Here is a 19829-nt window from a genome sequence, read left to right as displayed (position 1 = left end):
ACAATACTCGCATCCCGGCTGCAAATTTCACTTCTCTTCACAGACGCAGAAGTTTTGACGCTTCCGAACGGTCCAAGTTCTACACCGTGTTTGCCATTTGAAAAGACTTTCCACACTGATGAGTTCTACGCTGTTTGTTGATTAGTACACGCATACCCTGAAGTCACTGACCAAAGAACCGAAGCGCATGAAAAATTCCTTGCCGGCTTGACCCCTGACCCCTGACCCGACAGGCACAGTCAGCCCTGTGCGGCAGCAGCGGCTCACCATTGTTTGCATTGCTGGATGTAAGCAAATCTTTCCTTTGCAGCTACGTCAGCTGACTCCTCAGCCATGATTGGCTATCCGGTTTTGCATTGCCTTGGCGCGACAAGGGGATTCAGTCCTATAGTGATCTTGTCCTCCGTCGCAAATCGAGAAAAAGCGATGCCTGCCTCATCACTTGCGACGTCACGCAACGTGCCAAGTCGCCAGTGAGAATGTGCCTTTAAAACTGTCCGCTGACGGAGGCCAGTCGATTTTATGAGGCCCATTCCCCTTCACGCAGCGTCTTCAAAGAACCGGTGATGCAAATGTTGAGACCAAAGATTTCAGCACCAATCTTATCCTGAAATTGTGCTAACATGGCTCTGAATGGCGCACGAGGGTTTCCATGATCTGTTCTCCAAAATTTTGAAGCACACCTTCCGTAACGTACTAATCATCGACCCTGAAGCAAGGGGGGTTTTCTAAGGCCAATTTTCTCGTCCCAGCGTTTTAACTGAGTAGAGCCAGATGGAGAATTGTCCATCGCATCTGCGGACCCAATTTCTGAGGACCCCAAGGTCGGTAACCCACTGTGGCTGGAATCAACGATGGCCTGAGATGCTGGTCTGAAGTTTTGGAAGAGGCGGGGTTGACAGTGGTGTCGACTCCCTTAAGTTCAGCTAGGGCTGCTTTTGAAACTTTATTTTCCAACGATAATGGACTCAAGCATGTGATGGATTTTGTTAATTTCTGAGCATGAATCGGAATGTCTGCCGCGAGTGTGTTGACTCTGGGGGACCATGTGTCTCTGAGTGTGTTTGCCGTGGGAGACCGTAGCTGCCCAGCTCACCTTGTTGTTTAGGTTGGTTCTGTTGGCATGGATATGGCCACCTGTCCTTGATGGTTTTGGCCCTCAGTGCTCGACAGCCGACGACGCAACGTCCAGCGCACACAATTTCAGCCCCGGGTGGAGTTGTCCTTGGTCGCCGGTCCACAGCTCGCATTCCCTTGGCTTTGCTGCAACCGAGGAAAGGGACCCAAATGGTCACTCTCCCCAGATGAGGCCCTAAAGAATTTTTTACTGCTCCTTTCTATTGTCCTCTTCCTTCACGAATAGTCACAATCTGCGCATAGAGTGTAAATCCCGAAGTGCTAGGACCTGATTTTAATGAAGCCTGTCGCATGCTTAAGCTCCCAATCAGAGGTCAAGAAAAAAAACGTTCACTGCATTACTGACCGCTAATCGCTAAAACGATTCAACAAGGCCGAAGCCACATGTAGCCAAAGCAATAAGCACGAAATGAACATCGTACTGTTAAACTAGGCCGTACAGCCAGTGTCTTCTTGGCAGGAGGCACTTATTTATGCGGCAGCATGTAATGCCTTTCAGCTGCTGCTTGCATCAAGCTAGAGTTTTGCTCCCGTGAGTACACCCCATTGTTTTTCTCAACAGCTGCGTAGTTTAATTTGACCCAATGCAAGTGCAGTTACTAATACGCCTGCAGTGCACTGGCCTTGAAAGCAGGATCACACATGCTTGGTGCATTGCTACCGTGGTATGCTACACGTATCAACTCGACTCAACATGTGTCACCTGACAACCTCCAAATGCACACCTGAAACACCTCCTTTAGTTCTTTCCAGGGTGCTCATTCTTCACAGTCCATCAACTGTTGGTACAGCCAGAAATAGTTTTAGGGGTTGGGGGTGTATGGAGGTATGGGAGAACGGAAGGAGCCTTGCCAAAACGAATGCTAGCACTTGCTTATGTGCAACATAGTAAAACGTTCGAGGGGGGCGCGGTGTACCTGGAGAATCCTATCGGCCATCTGGGAGGCCATCACTGATGTGTTGCTGGGGCATTCTTGGCTCGTTTCTCTTTCACAAAGGTCAGCACATGGCGAAGTTATTTGTGCACTTGACAGCAACTGAGGATTCACAAGGATTGTGAGCTGCTGATAATTGGCTGAGCTGTTGGGTTGACCTTTTTTCTGTGCAGCTTAGCAAAGGGGTCAGCCTCGCGTAGAATTGTTTACTAGCACTGATGAGAGGCTGAAAGCTGGGACGTAAAGAGTAGTCAGGCAGTGGATGTTCACACGTATTTAAAGAATTGGCCATCATATGGCTTATGCAAAGACTATAACATGCTTTTCATCACTATCAGAAGTGGGGTAGGTCCAGCCCATTTAAGGGACAGTGGCACACCATCTTGCATTCGGGACAGACGCAAACACCCACACATCAAAACGTTCGACAAGTACTCCTGTAATGATGCCAGCATTTACGGAGGTGAAGGATACAAAAATCTAAAATTAAGTTTGCTTTGGAGGTGCAGTGTCCCTGTGGCACTGCACATTTTTATACGTTTCAACACGAAAATGCATAATCAACATCAAAAAAAGTTGTACAACTGAAACTGAAAAGCAACACAGGCTGCATAAACTTTAACATCTTAAGACAAGCAAAAATAGGCCAGAAACATGGATACGCTGTGCCAAGTTTTTTCTGCAGCCTTGTGTGCCTAGTGGTGGCTGGATGGCGTTTTGTTGACTTCGCCGGACTGGGGGAGTGGCTGTTGAGAGCCAGTGGTTGATCTTATGCTTCAGACCTGCAAGAGTGAGTAGTAACATGTGAACTTAAACATGCTGCGATGCACAGTCTTACAACAGTCAGTTCACCAGTGACCACATAAAGTTGAAAACTGCTTGTGCTTGCTTTGTAGAAGGTTTGTACGAACACTTTGATTGACTATGAGGTTTAACACACTGACACTACACAGGCGATGAGGCACACTGTAGTGAGGGACTAAGGTCAATTTTGACCACTTGGGGATCTTTTAATGTGTGCCAAAATCTCGAACATGGGCATTTCTGCTTTTCGCCTCCATTAGAGAAGTGGCAACTGTGGCCACGAATCGAACCCGCGTTTCAAATGATTTGAAATATTAAGTCTGGAATAGAAGGTATGCAAGGCAACGTTTAACAAATACACATATGTGCAGACGCAAGGATGGTGAAAACAGAGCCTGCAAGCATATGAATGGTCTGCTTGTCGATTGGGTAGGTTGGTTGCTTAAAAAAAGAATGGTTCATAAAGCAACATGCTAGATACCATCTGTGCCCAAGGCATTGCTTAAAAATGAACTCGCCATTCCATGTAATAAATGCAGCTATGCAGTAAAAGCACAGAAGGGGAGGGAGGAATAACCGGGTGTTTTAAGGTGCACAGTAAAAATAGCGCAGTGAAAAGGAACGATGCAAAGATGGAACTAGCGTTACTCCGCTTTGTTCAATAATCAAAACGCCCAACTTTTTTTATTCCTCAAATTAAGGTACTTCCGAAATCTGGGTCCTAGTAATTTTTCTGCGTCAAGGCTTGCGCATTGAATCTACACGGCACCAGCGGAACGGGTTGGTCACTGCAACAGCAGATTTTCTCTGGAATTGGAGTCGGAAGAAAATCTCAGTGATGTCAGTGATTGTCAGTGTCAGTGATTGCCGCGATTTAAATAAAAAACAAGAGCGCGCCTGTTTTTTATCCCTCGTACGAACAACCGACAAGGCATCCAGCGTGCGACCGCGACTGGTGACTGCGAAGCTGATGGTGGCGCATTGCTGCCTGCCTAAGTTTTCATTCCAATCTATTTGAAAACATGTTGGCACACGGGGGCGTGCACGAGTAGGTAGAGCGGTAAAAACGTTAGAGACCACGTATGCGTGCGACTGCGTCGCGATAGACGAAGTCACGCGTATGCTCGCAGAAAAGCGATCGCCCGAAGGCATATGCAGAAAATGTTGCCGTACGGAAGCCAAACTCGAGGGATTTGTTCAAAGGTCGCTGGCGATCCGTCAGCGCTCGGGAGACAGCACGGCTCGGGAAGCGGCCTCGCATTCGCGACCATCGCTAAATCGGCGTACGCGTGAAACACCTCTCCAAAGAAATTATTCGGTTTTTGTGCTCAACCATGTATTAGAGGGAACTTACCAGACAAAGTCGTGGATACGGTGCGGGTGCATTTGCGTCGGCATCCACGGCGGCAGCCAACTGCAGTGTCGGACTTTTGCGCGCCGTTCCGGCCGTTCGCTGCCGCGGTTTCATCCTCCGGTGATGCGAAGTTATCGATGGCAGGTAGAGCGCCACCACATAATGTGAATGCGATTAATAATATATCTCTTGACGGCACTACCGATAATTGGGTTGAAACATATGGGTTGAAACGCGGCAGACGATAAACGGGACACCGGTGTTTTTTTTTCTCGAGATGCGGGCGCACAGCGCATGCGCTAGCACAGTGGGCACAGACATGGCGGCTTTCAGTGTGGCCAAGCGAAGAAAATCGCCCGCTAAACTTTTGAATGAATACCGTCTATTGGTGCAGTGTTCAAACTTCAATTTCAAGTGCACAAGATGTTTAAAGTTTAGAGGGTGGAAAAACTGCGCGCGATAGACCAGACAATAACAAAGGGACAAGATTGGCTGCGCCCACCCTGTCCTTTTTATTCACTTGCATTTCACGCGCAGTTCTTCCGCCCTGAAAAATGCAATACAAACTAGCCCAACAAAATGCTGTACCAAGCGGAAGCTGTACTGGCAACAAACAGTAACACAAGTCACAGCACCCGGAACAGTACTAGCTCTGAAGAAGTGTGCAAGGCTCAGTCACGCGCAACAAAAGATGCGGGCGTTGAGCCAAGGGTGTCAAACACTTTGCAGCTTGACAATTCAGCATTGGTTTTTTGGATTTTCCGTGCAAACTTCGTGTCTTAAGAGCTCCAACAATTAAGCAAAACATTCCTAACACATTTCATTTGCTCAGAAATTGCTTCCTCATCCGACAACCAGAATGTCCGGTGCCTTCGCGTTCAGTAGAGAACAACAAGATAAGTTCACTGTCGAAGTCACCAGCATCCAGTTGGATTAAAAATAGAAAGAAGGCCTTACAAGCCACTCTGTCTTCCGACAGAAACAATAGAATGAAATTTGCAGAAAATATAGGCACTGAGAAGCTGAATACACTAAAGTGATTAAAAAAAAATTTTTATTCTTCTGCCCGTACATCCGCAGTACAGGACCGTCATGGTTAGACTCTCCCTGTACGCATGTGGCCTGTCCACTACATTACAGGTCATACGCCTACCTGGCAAGACCGAGGTAAATTGCGCGCAATTAAATGTTGTCACAGTTAACAGAACCGCAACGGACTGTTGCCAACACAACGGTTTGACATTTTTTTTTCTAAAATTTGTCTTTACTGCAGCTAAGAGAATATGCACGCTTACCAAAGCTTTATTTCTGTATTATTCAGTCGGTGTAGATTTCACAGCGAATTTCCTAATGCTTTACACGCATCCAAAATCTATATTTTTACAAATTCATAGCAAGACCAGCCAGACTGAATTTGTATACTTAATTTATAATGCTTTTTGTATATTTCTCTGATCCGCCTCGTTGGCTCAGTGGCCAGGGCGGTAGCAATTGACGCCAAAGACACTAGTTTAATTCCATCGACGTATTTCTAAAGCTTCACTACACGTCGCCCCTCGTGACATGCCTCTTCCTGCGCGATGTAAAACGTGTTTTATATTTTCACAACGGCTGCGCCCCAAAACTGAAGCACGTAAAATCATTTTTATTAAAAAAAACAAGAAGTAAAATCACCTTCAGGAAAAAATGGAAATGGAAAAATTAGAAAAGTATACGCACTGGGGCTTGGGCGCTGGCTGTACGGGCAAATACCCACAAGCGTAAATACACGCCACCAAGCTTCAACGGCGGCCTCTTTTAGCACGCACTCAATAAAATATAGTGCGCGTTGCTATCACACTTGTAAGGTGGGTGCCCTGTGCAGCGAAGTGTTTAGAAACGCTCATCCATGCCGCGATGAATGCTTTCCTATGGATACAAAAAATGAAAATGCCCGTGTGTCCGTATCTCGGCGCACGTGAGAAATCCCCACGTGGTCAAACATAATCCTGAGCCCTCCACTCGTAGTGCTGCATAGCGCGTGCGTGCCTTTGCGTGTTTAGCCCCACAACCAAAATCCTTGCGTGAGCAAAATAATAGACGCTGCGGTTAGGACACAGTGCCTTCCTAAGTGAATTAATTCAACTCATGACTGGTAGCCATAAGTAATGGGATCGTCGAACATATTTGAGAATTCAGGACTCGAACTCAGACTACAATTTTACCGACCAAATCTGGACGTAATATTTAATTAACCGTTAGGCCGCCCCCGCTTCTTGAGTAATTTCGGAATGCCTCATCTGAATAGCTCTGCTCCCTTCAATGACGAACAGAAATATTTTTACGGGAACAAATAATTTTACGGGACACCGCTACACTTCACTTTCCTTGGAAACGTCGTCTTGCGAAATTTTGCCCTCTTAGGAAGTGACGGACCTGCCAAGACCACTCTGAATAAACCGGTGTGCTGATGGCGAGATGAGTATAAAAAGTGATTTACTTGCCGCAGCGGATGACAATGAAGGACTTGGTGAAGACCGGTCCACAAACATTCACGCCAGCGAAGGTCAATACGAAACGACGAAGGGGCCGGTAACCCCGGCATACAAAACGGCTGGAGAGTCGTTATAGCTGGCAGGACTTGTGACCTCACATTATGTCTGGTCTCGATGTCCTGGATCGCTTGCTCATGGGGACACAAGGCGGAGGATATCTTAGAGCGCTGCTCGAGGTTTGGCTAAACCTGCCCAACGCGGCCCATGTAGCTTCGCTGTTTGCGCCGATGACGAGACAGTTCGTAGCTGAAGCCACGATTGGGATGAACCTGCACACTCCACTAAAAATGATACGATGATAAAAAATGAGCGAACGCGCTGCATTTACATTACTTACATGGCTCCCACCACCGAACCCAAAGTGGCGATGGTAACCCATAGCTTCTTCTTTGTAAACGGATAGGTCCGTATTTCTATGTGCAATTTTCTGTTCATAGCCGTCGTGTTACATCTTGGGTATTTTGAAAAATCAGTGCACATTGTGGTTAGAGAAGCTAACACAGTTCATTTTGCAGCCATAAATACAAAACTCGTTTTGCAGCCGATGAAACGTTTCTCAGGTACAAACATTTCAGCGGCCGAGAGTATGCATAAGAACAGCGACAACGGATCTTCATCGCATGAGTGCGGTCGAGGACCCCAACAGTGAAATGTTCTTTCGGTTGCGTGTACTTTATGGCAATTATTTTGCTGGTTAACGTGTTCACAAATGAGTTGCAAAGAAAAAAAAAGATGACACAGAGCTTCCTCCTTCGTTCATGCTTTATGAACAACTTGACCTCCGAGATTAACCCTGTATAAGTCGGCCCGTCGTTTGTACGGTGGAAGTATATTTCAAGTTAATTGAATGAAACAGAGCACGACAAAAACCAAGTTTCTATAAATTATGGATCGATTGTGCTCAAGGTGGTTTTGACAATACGAGAGTTTAGGTGGCGTAAACCATCGCTAATAATCACTGCTGGCAGAGGGAAGAATCTCATAGGATGATTCCTACCAGTCTTGTACGTGTTTGTTTTGTGTATTATATTAAAAATGCACAACAAGCTAAAACGTTCCATAAAAAGTTCGCGAAAGCAAGCATAGAGAAAGCAGGTATAGTATTTAAATAACAGTGATGTTCTTTCGAGGCCTTTGAAGGCACAATTTACTTTTTCATATTGGTGAACTTGATGATTGACTATCACACACATGGCGGGAGGAGAAGGGTGCGGTGTCCAGGATATTTGCAAACTGCCCACTAATAAAAGAAAATAGAGTGGATATTGATATTCTTAGGATACTCTGATGGCATATGATAAAATTCTCATTGTAGGGCCCCGGGTTTAAAAATACGCATACTCCTTTCGAGATAACGCAATCATTGCTACAGTAACACAGCTACTAGCACCGATCAAGTCAAGCATCGATTGGAATATCTCTAAAGACATTGCATATTTGTGACTTTTTTGCCTCATATTGGTGTAGTACTATACATCTGTACATCTCTTGTTGTTTTATGTACCTTCAGAAAATAAATATGTGCTCTCTACAGTAGAGCAGTAGTTGAAAGTTATTGCCCTTTTTGTCCTCATCGTTTCGGCCCGTGTGTCGTGTATACATCGGTGCCTAACGTCGCCTTAACGGCAGAGGAGAGGACAGGTCCTGCACTCCTATTAAATACGGAGCCTGCCTAATGTTGGAACATCAAGGACCCTCTGTGCTTGTAAAAACAAGCCAACCACAATAAATCCAAGAAACGTTGCTCCCGAATATTATGTCGAAATCAAATGTTAGCAGCTCGACAGCGGTCGGTGTAGTGGACCCGTCCTGTTTTGTACCTTGCGGTGCCGAATGGTAGCGCGACTTCATTCTCTCTGATGACTTTCAAAGAGGCTACGTGCCTCATTATCTGTTCCTGTCTTCAAAGCGGCGGTCTCTGTTGTGATCTGTGGTTATTGTGGCTTTTTGCGCTAGCACGTGTGCGCAATATTTGGCACGGCTGCACCGCCGAGAGCATGACGCTCGCCCATCACTTCGTCTTTCTGATGCAGGTCATCGGTTCTTGGTTGCCCCAGTACGCTTATGGTCAGACATTCACACCAGTTTTTATGCGGGATCGTCCCTTTGCTAGAAATGAAGGAAACGATAATGTGCACATTCGGTTGGTTGCAGCCTTCACAGGGATGCGCTGGCTCTACCGCGGGTCCGGTCACTTCACTCCACAACCTAGATACAACTTACACGTTGTCTAGTTTTTTTTCTGCTATCGAGATCCTTTTTACCATATGTGTGTGAGAAATGTGCTGTGTGAATGTCTAATGTAGTCACCATTGGCAAGGCTCTCAAGCCTTTGCATATCATATCATGCCTTCTCATGTCACTTGTAACAATATATATTCGTGTAAATAAAGATAATAATAGAAAAATGAATAAAATTGAAAACAAGTTTATATCACTGGCACTAGGGTGTGCTGGAGGCACGCGGTTGCTAAACTTCAAAAATGCACACAGCAAAACTCAACAGGAAAAATACCTGAACCAAAAATGGTGGGGCAAGTGAGTGGATATATCCTCAGGCTGTAAAACACTTTAGACCGCCCAAATAAACTCATTTTGGCAACCACAAACTATATCCCCTGTTATCTTGTAATACCGTGAGGCAACCCTGCTAGAACGGAGAGAATGATGTATAATACACACCTCTAAACAGCCGTGGTACCAGGCTGAGCATTGCCATCCACAGAACAGGAAGTGGCAGAAGCAATCCCACCTGATCTAGCCAAAGGAGAAGGCAAGATTTGGGCACCAACTGGGAGCGGAGAGAAATATTCAAACAAATAATAATAATTACACTACCGTAAAAACCCGCGTATAATACGAGGTTTTTTTCCAAATTTTACTATGTAAAATTTGTGCTTCGTATTATATGTGGGTCCTAAAGTTTTCAGCCAAAAATTTGCACTCTTGGTTTCGGTTTCGGCGGAGAGTGCGCCATCTTGCGGTGCTGTTAGCTGGCTGCTGTTTCTCTCAGCCGGCGCCAATTTGATTGTTTTGACCACGCGAAGGATCAGCACGTTCACCGCAAGTCTACGTATCACGATGTCGGATGCGCGAAGGCAGTATTCGGCTGCAATTAAACGAAAAGTTATTTTATGTGCCGAGACCATCAGGAATTGCGCCGCAAGAGGGCACTTCGGCGTCACCGAAGGCAGCATTCGCGGGTGGAGAAAGCAACTGGTGCTTGACTGGATAAAATCTGTGTGGTGTCCGCGGCCTGGAGCACTGTTAGGGGTTCCCATCAGTGCTCGTGTTGGACACCATTCGCTACAACCTGGCTGATTCCGTGAAGAAGTTGTTGCGCGCACTCCGCACCAAACTCATTGTCATTCCAGGAGGAATGACATCCCAGCTGCAACCGCTAGACGTTTGCATCAACAAGCCTTTCAAAGACTGCATCAGGTGCCTGCTACCAAGAGTGGGTGAGCTCAGGAGAGCCGTAAGTGACAGCTACCGGGGATGGCTGATGCGGACTTCTCCAGCGGTGCTTTTTGGCTGGATCGCGGATGCGTGGGCCAGCATCCCAGAGGAGCTCGTCAGTCGCTCTTTTAAGAAATGCGGCATCTCAAACACCCTTGATGGCATTGAGGATCACTTTCTGTGGGAAGACATTTCCGACAAGGCGACTTCAGGAGACAGCGGCAGCGAACCTGACGATGACTGAACGGACGTCGGGAGGCAGTGCCAGCGAAAACTGAATGACTGAACGGTAACTGCAGTGCAAATAAATGTTTTCTGTGCTCTTTACCTCGCATTATATGAGGATGAAATTTTTTTTTCTGATTTTGATGTCCCCGAATTACACCTCGTATTATACGGGGCTCCGTATTATACGCGGGTTTTTACGGTACTAAAAGGACAACCGCGTGGGTCAGCCTTTTGGGCCCCTAAAAATTAGGTGCACGAAAAATTTCCTATTTTCTGAAATCTAGCACAAGAAGCAGGGTTTTATAGAAAACACAGTTCCATACACAGTTTCAATATAAAAGAATCAATGACTTTTAAATGGCCTTTTAACAAAGTAGACAGTACGAACACAGTTTCAATACATAAAGGTTTTTGTAGAGAAAAAAGGAAAGGCCTTTCATTTATTGTTCTTAGTTTTATTAAACTAGGAAGATTGCACCTGATGTCTCATTTGATTAGATGAAATTCGGAAGCTAAGAATCTTTGAAGTTATAGTTCGCGATCCTAGATTCTGTGGTCTTTCTTCAACTGTCTGTCTTCACTCGTGCGACGCCATCTTATGTTTCTGCATTTTTGGAACATCCACCTTCAGAAACCCTTAAAAAGGCAGCAATGGCTTCACGCCTCCATTGGATGTACAAACCCCCTGATCACGATTGCACACCAACCGCAACATAGGGAAAAGAAAGCAAACAAAGCTTTAATGCCACCAGCGTTGTCCCAGAACCGACAGAAATAATCGATTACGATAGTTTGGCTGTTGCCCCTTTGCAACAGGTGGGGGAATCTCGGATAGGTATATGTTTGAGGGCTTCCTAGCGTTAAAGAGTTTGTTTTTGGCGTCCTTTTTCCATTCCAGCCAGCTCATTTGCGCTATTTCTCCAGTCAAAACTACGTTATGTAAACTGGATTCTGTTGGTTTATACTGTTTACCCGTTTTGTTAGCACTGCACTTGTTTTTTAGGGCATGCCATTTTGAGAAATTCTTCATGCGGAGAACACACAAACAAGACACAAAAGGGGACATAGACACATCACCGACGCAGCGCTTTGTTAACTTCTGTTTTTGTCTTGTTTGATGTGCATGAAGAATGGGAAAATAACAAATAGCCGACAGTCCAAAAATTGTGCAACAGCACCTGGCGCGTCCGATTCAATGATACCACTGGGTGTTGAGAGTTCAGTTGATTGGACAGCAAGACTTAGTTTTGGCCAAGTCCTGTTTTCCCCCCTAACCCCTACTCCACGTTGACCCACTTCCACCTCCACATCTGAATTCTCAACAATCGACAACATGTATAAGTAGTTAGGTGTAAAGGATGGTGCAGCACCTGCTTACGCAGGCCTGGACAAAGCAAGAAGAGAAAGAAGCAGCTCAGCCAAGGCGGTAGTGAGACAGTGCCCCTGACTACTAAGTACAAACAAAGCTCACTGTGGCAATCAGACAAAGCTCAGGCTACGAGGCTGGACCTCTTTATAATGTGTTGATATTAAATACGACTAAATATGAATCCAGAAAAGTAAAGTAAACTACAACAAAATTCAACAGTTCCGATTCATGTTCAATTTATGTAACTGCATTTCTGTTAAAGTAGGCAGATATTGCAATGTGTCCTTGGAGTAGGTGGCGATGAGCTAGACTCACTGTGGCTAGCAAAGTAAGCCTTTTCGTCAACCTCGAAGTTGAGGCCAGCCAGACGAAAAAAAACATGTGGCGGATGCATGCTCACCAGCTCCTTGTCCAGGAAGTTTGACTAAGCGGTGTCGGTGTTGCACTAAGCAATAAGACATAAGGTTTGTCAGGACCACGCTCATTGACCCTTTTAATTAGATTCAAACAACATCGCCACTTGGAAACCCCAAGATTTAAAGGTCTAACGAGTAGGAAAAAGAAATTCCAGGACAAATATGTTTTAAAACATATGGGTGCACTCTGAACATAATCCAACACATAAAGTGATCAGAGGGGGGGTACAATTGAAAACATTCCATTCAATGACCACTAGATAAAAAATATTGAAGGTGTAATCTATTTTCAAAGACATTTGAAATAATTAGCGCCGTTGTCTCCAGCAGCATGAGATCGCCATTGGTCTATACAGTATCATATGGAGGACAACAAGCATTTGGAACTGAGTAAGCTCAAAAGAAAGCATCATACCTGCCTTTCAGGTATTGTGAGGCATCCATGCACTGTGGGTTAATCTTTGTTCCACCTTTTCGTCAGAGAGCCAACTGGAAATCGTGCTTAAAAAAAGCCTTATAAAAAGCTCATAAAACGAAAACAACTCCACAAAGAGAACTGATTTCCTAATTAAATGCATTTTCATGTAGATTCAAATTTTCCACAACGTACTAATCTTTTATTGCTGACACTGAGTGAAAGTTACCTACAAAATATACAGGACAAGTTTTCCTGCTTTTTTGCATTTAGCAGTAGTCCCATGCTGCAACTATTTTCAACATAAATTCTCGCAGAGGCATCCCTAAGAAACCGCCGAATACTCAGCTATTCAGAAAGACTGTCCTGGGCTTTGAAGTAAAAAGGTTCCATCTCCCTCTCCTACATGCACAGATATTTTGTGCACGAGTCAGCTTTAGCCCATTGGAAATGCATACTTTTGCCGTCCCAATCAATTTGAAAATGATCATGGGAAAGCTGCATGAAAGCTGTTTTCAAATTGTTTTTTCAGTTAAAAATGTGTGCACTCTGGGTAAACTAGTGATACTTTGTGCCACCTTCTTAGTACTGTGGTAATCCGGCAATAGTGGCGGGGGACAATCCCACGGGATGGACACGTGCCGGCTGAGGATGAGGAGGTGGCGCGAGAGGAGCGAGGATATGACATGGCGGACTCGGCTGGGCGACGTGTGTGCAGCCGGATCGGCTGAGCGGTGTACCTTGGCGTAGCGGGACTCCAAGTAAAGGTGTGATCGAGGGGGCTCAGTGTCCTTTCTTGGGAACCGCGGCCGGGTGCAAGAACCCCGGTACCACATTTGGCGCCCTGAACGTGGGGCCGGCCGTGGTTCCTGGGAAGGGCATTGTGGTCTTCTTCCCGCCCAGAATGCAGTGGCACAGGACATGGTGAAAGGGCGTTTTCGAACGGAGGAAGCAGCGAGGCCGGCTCGGAGCGGTCGCTGCTTTGGGTCGTGCGTGATTTCGGTGGACTGCGTCGTCGCTGTGCCGGCCAGCGCCCAGTGATGATGACTCTTCAGGACGGCAGCGATGACACGGCAAACGTGACCGACAGCTCGCTGAAGATGTGGTCAGACACGATCGACCTGGCGGACCAGTCTCTGGTGGTGGACATCTCGGATGCCCTCAGCGAGAGGGACAAGGTCAAGTTCACTGTTCACACCAAGACGACGCTGTCGGACTTCCAGAAGCCGGCGTTCTCTGTGCTTCGGCAGCACGAGGAGTTCATCTGGTTCCATGACGCCCTGGAGGAGAGCGAGGACTACGCCGGGATGATCATTCCCCCGGCCCCTCCGCGGCCGGACTTCGACACCTCGCGGGAGAAGCTCCAGAAGCTCGGCGAGGGCGATGGCTCCATGACCAAGGAGGAGTTCGCCAAGATGAAGCAGGAGCTCGAGGCGGACAGCTGCTGACGACTGCGCCGGACACCACCCCCACGGAGCAAGGCCCGCGGACAGGACCTTGCCACGTTTGCACCTTCTGCAAGGACCCCCGAGTCTAAGGAGGCCACCTGTGGCACCGGTCTACTGCCATCCGGGCTGAGCCGTGGGAGTCCCTCGAGAGTGCCGACGACTGCAGCCGAGGGCAGCCAGCGTCGGCCTTTTCTTCGGAGGGGGGGAGAGTGTGGTAATCCGGCAATAGTGGCGGGGGACAATCCCACGGGATGGACATGTGCCGGCTGAGGATGAGGAGGTGGCGCGAGACGAGCTAGGGCGGAACATGGCGGACTCGGCGGGGCGACGTGTGTGCAGCCGGATCGGCTGAGCGGTGTACCTTGGCGTAGCGGGACTCCAAGTAAAGGTGTGATCGAGGGGGCTCAGTGTCCTTCTGGGTAACCGCGGCCGGGTGCAAGAACCCCGGTACCACATTTGGCAGCCGAGGGCAGCCAGCGTCGGCCTTTTCTTCGGAGGGGGGGAGAGTGTGGTAATCCGGCAATAGTGGCGGGGGACAATCCCACGGGATGGACATGTGCCGGCTGAGGATGAGGAGGTGGCGCGAGAGGAGCGAGGATAGGACATGGCGGACTCGGCTGGGCGACGTGTGTGCAGCCGGATCGGCTGAGCGGTGTACCTTGGCGTAGCGGGACTCCAAGTAAAGGTGTGATCGAGGGGGCTCAGTGTCCTTTCTTGGGAACCGCGGCCGGGTGCACGGGCCCCGGTACCACAGTACAGAAGCCTGAAAAGCAGCATGTGCAATTGTTTCTCTCACTGAAGCATACCTCAAGACAAATGTTGTTTTGTAACGAGCAAGAATGTCGATCAAACATGATCAAAAACTGTAGCCCATAGCTTAAAAACAATCCTGTATGTTCCATCCTTATACATTCTTGTATTTTTGAAAACCAGTCCCTTCCCCCCATTTAGCCGCCGCTATAGCGCAAGCGGAGCACCAACCCCTAAATAGATAAGTATACGAAATGGTGGTACACACTCTGTACTGTATCATTTGCTCTGCTCTTTAAACATCAAAAATCCTTAACAGGACAGTAGGATGGGTGTTGAGATGTAGAATCGAATATGTTCAGTTTATTCAGTTCAGTTTTATTCAGTTTTCCCAGAAGCAGCTGGACGACTTCCTGGCTAAAAGCTGCACGAGCAGCTTGACAAAGGCGCAGGAAGCTGTTACAAGGCATGGAGGACGGACCACGTAACACAGATGTAATCATAAGTAACAAAAAAACAAAAATAAAACACGATTTCAATTTAACCAATCAGTTCTACAAATTGCATCAAAAGATAATCAAAATTAGATGAAGGAAACACAGATTAGAGAAACAGGCCACGAACAGAATGAATAGTTTACATTATCAATAGGAGATTCAAGCACACTGTAAATAAAAATTAAAAATAATACCCTAGAAATATGTAGAAAAAAACATCAATCAGAACACAGTGCATAATCGATTCCAAACACACAGTAAACATACAGTAGGACAGAACTACAGAAGTAAAAACCAGTTAGGTTCAGTTACAATACGCCAGGAACACAGAAGTAAAAACAAGCTAGGTTTAGTTACGATTGCAGGATGTATGTTCGAAGTTGTTTTCTACTCTACCAAGAAGTATGTTGGTGTCTATTTAGTGTCATGGGAACATTATGACATAATGACTGAAATTTGTAATTTGTAAGAAAATGTGGTATAGCCCATATATCGGTGCAGCGTGTTTTAACAGTCGATGAGTAAAGTTGTAATGATGCAAGAGAGGACAGGTAATTAACGATTTGAGGTGAGGAGCAATTAAAGATCTGTAAATTTGTAAGATCTGTAAATCTGTAAATTAAAGATCTGTAAATCTGTAAATGTATGTTAACTTTAGAACTGAGAAAATACACAAAACAGCACGTTACAGTCCCGCGTGGATGAACTTGAGGACAAATCCCGCATAGACAATATTATCATTCGAGGGGTTCCGGAGTCGAAAGAGACGTGCTGAGAAACCGAAACAAAACTAACCACTTTTGCTACTTCAGTTCTTAATACCTTCACGCCAGATTCCATCCATCGCGCGTACAGATTAGGATTCTTAACTCAAGCCAAATGTCGTCCTATCATTGCCAAATTCATGAACTCGAAAATAATGGATTTCAAATTTAATTCAATCTTAAAGATGTTGTCATCAGCGAAAATGTTTCTCCCCCGAAGCGCATACTCCGAAAAAACTTCTTCATTTTGCAAACAGCCAGCCACACTCGCAACGCTTCCCTCTCCGATACAATAGGGTGTTTTTGAATAACAAATTCTACATGTACAACACTCACTGCGGCAGAGTTGAAGAAGTGGAACGATCACATGAAGTGGCCAGCAATAACGACGTTCCACCACAAAACACTTCATAGGGACACGTGAGGGCCAGAGGAACATCATTAATAGAAGAAGTATGAGTCATTTTCACCAACGTCAGAAGCTTACTTGACAAACATAGCTTTTTATCATCCGCAATAGACACATGTACCGGCCATATTATTGTCCTAACTGAAATTGGGCTTCACTCACACGTGCACAATTTCGAAATTTTTTAAGACGCCCATCGGTATGTTTTATATCGGTGTTACAGGACTGCTCGGAGGGGAGGGGGGTGCTGTTAGCCACACCAAAAGAAATCCCTTCATGATGTGTTTAAATTAACTGTGCTCTTGTAATATTTTGGGCTACCATCAACCTCGGGCACCAAAAACTGACTTTAGGAGCATGCTATCGCCCACCTTCTTCATCCCTCTCATTTGTAAGTGAACTACACGACGCTGTTAACAGTGTTGCCACACGTTGTCCTTCATATCCATTATTTTTGCTAGGTGATTTCAATTATCCCAACATACTTTGGATTCCTCAACCCGTCTCGTTGTCCTCCTTTTCACCACGAGCTGAAGAATTTTTGAATTTTTCCCTACCTATTCCTTCACTCAATTAGACTCTAACGCATTAAGAATATCACCCAGTTCTGCGAACACTGTTGATTTAATTCTGACAACACATCCCGATTTTGCTTCGCATATCACGTACTTGCCAGGAATTACTGATCACTCCGTACTCAGCTTTTTAATTAGGATTTCACAGCGGAAAAATACAAAAAAAGTAAAAACCTTGCACAACTACTAAAAAAGCCAGTTTAGATGCAAATAACCGAGAACTATCATCCTTCGTTGACGTATGCTTGGCAGGTTTTGACGAATACTCTGTTCAAACAAACTGTGATCCGTTTGCCGCCAAAGTGTATGAACAAACCTATAAATATATTCCGCAACATACCATCACTGGTAATCCATTACCACCATGGTATAACTCAGTTGAAACGCCTGTCTTATAAGAAAAAACTCCTTTTTCGATCAGCACGGCGGTCTCCTAGTGAATCTCGTTAAGCTGCCTATAGGACCACTTCCGACGTTTACGTGTCAGCGCTTACAACTGCCAAACATTACTTTTTGTCGACAACCCTCCCATCCACGCTGGACACTAACGTTAGCAAATTCTGAAATTACATAGCCCGCCTCGTGACGACCACGTACTCTTAGAAGATTCATCTGGCAATATCATTCCATCCCACGAATCCGCATCTGTGTTGAATCACTCATTTGTTATAAACGTCTCTACAACTTCTCAAATTGTGTTCCCCACTGCAGCTTCCTTTGATTATATTACAATGTCTCCGGTGCTGATCGAAACACCGTGTGTCGCTTCATTGATTGATAAATTAAAATACCATTCATCTCCTGGACACAACCTTATTGATCCAACGTTTCTAAAAAATACCATTTCATTTAGTTCCTTTAAACTAACTAAGATTTTTCAGCAATCATTAGATAGACCTACTCGTCCTGCTCATTGGAAAATAGGGAAGGTGGCACCATTGCACAAATCGGGAACTAAATCTTCCCCATTGAATTACCACCCCATTTCTTTAACAAGTACATGTTGTAAATTCCGAGTACACTATTTTCACAAACCTTGTATATTTTCTTCAATCTAACCCATTTTTTCATCAGCGCAACATGGCTTTCGAAACTCTTTTTCGTGTGAGACTCGACTTATATCGTTTACTCACCAGTTACATCGTATTGTAGATCTATCTGCTCAAGTTGATTGCGTTTTTGGGGGATTTTTCCAAAGCATTTGATGAGGTACGTCACCGCCTTTTACTTTTTAAGCTAAACTGACTTAAACTTGACCTTACCGTGCTTAAGTGAATCGAGTATTTCCTTCTTAACCGATCACAATTAGTTTCCGCTAACAACTGTATTTCTTCTCTGTGCCCCGTTTCTTCTGGAGTTCCCCAGTAATCGATTTGAGGTCCTCTCCTCTTTCTTATTTACATTAACGACCTTCCGTCTCTCGTATCTTGAGACATCCATTTATTTGCAGATGAATTTGTTATCTTTGGCAAAATTAACACTTACAGCGAAACTAACCTACTTCAGTCCGTTCTTGACAAGGTAACTAACTGGTGTAATGAATGGCTTATGTAACTAAACGTGTCGAAATGCAAAGTCATGCGCATATCACGGAGTACTAACAGCCTCCCTGTGTACTATTTCAACAACGTTTTGTTAGAGCTCCTCAATTCTTATTAATACCTTGGTGTCCACATTTCAGCTAACCTAAATTGGACGCTCACATAGACCATATCATTAGTAAACCTAACCGTATGTTGGGTTATCTGCGCCGAACCTTCTCAAACTTCCCATCCTCATAGAAACTTTTGCTTTATTAAACACTAATCAGGTCAAAACTCGAGTATGCTACCCCAGTCTGGGGCCCCTGCCAAGATAATCTAATTACTGCTCTTGAACTGGTGCAAAATAACTCTGTTCGCTTCATTCACTCCAACTATAACCGTACTGCAAGCATCTCGTCCATGGAATCCATCATCGGGCTTGCGTCTTTATCTTACCGTCGGACCACTTTTCGTGTTAAATTGTTTCACAAACGTTACCATCATCCCACCCTACGCAACCAACTCATTAATCAACCGCAATACATTTCTCGCCGAATCGATCACGCTCACAAAGTTGGCATCAAACATAGCAGCACGCGAAATTTTTCCGAATCGTTCATCCTCAGAACATCACGTGATTGGAACCGCCGTCCCCCAAGTGTCGTGGCCATTATTGATAACTGTTTATTTCACAATGCGGTAGTTAATGTTGTATAACCAGGATAATTTGTTTCGTTACCATAGTTGCTGTATTCTCATGTGTTATTGCTTTGTTTTGGTAACCAACTCCCCACTGTAATGCCTCTGGCCCTGAGGGCATAATAAATAAGTAAATAAATAAATAACTTTGAACTTTTCATTTATTCAAACTGATGCTTAAGTCTTGTTATTATTACATGCATTAAAATGCGCAAGAGTGCACAGTAGTTCAAAGTAGCCCAAATACACGAGTAATTTAAAATACCACCCCACTAAACACCCTATCAACAGAAGAAAGACTAACCCGGTGCCTCTTTTACTAAGAAATGCAGCCAGCATATGCCACGCACCCGCTCATATGCTGCGTGTAACCCTGTACTGTCAACATTGTTGGACCCTCTGGCACTCGACAGTGAAAATTCTGAAGCCAGCAAATAAATTTCTTCTCCTCCCTCCGCTCCCTGAGTGCAGTGAGTGTGTATTGGAGCTAGCGTGCAAGCACTAAGCAACGTT

The sequence above is a fragment of the Haemaphysalis longicornis genome, unplaced genomic scaffold, assembly GCF_048455015.1.
Source record: "Haemaphysalis longicornis isolate Haplotype H1 unplaced genomic scaffold, Haemaphysalis longicornis Haplotype H1 scaffold_13, whole genome shotgun sequence".
In the NCBI taxonomy this organism is placed as follows: domain Eukaryota; kingdom Metazoa; phylum Arthropoda; class Arachnida; order Ixodida; family Ixodidae; genus Haemaphysalis; species Haemaphysalis longicornis.
The sequence above is the reverse complement of the archived record's forward strand: the minus strand, read 5'-3'. Positions refer to the sequence as shown.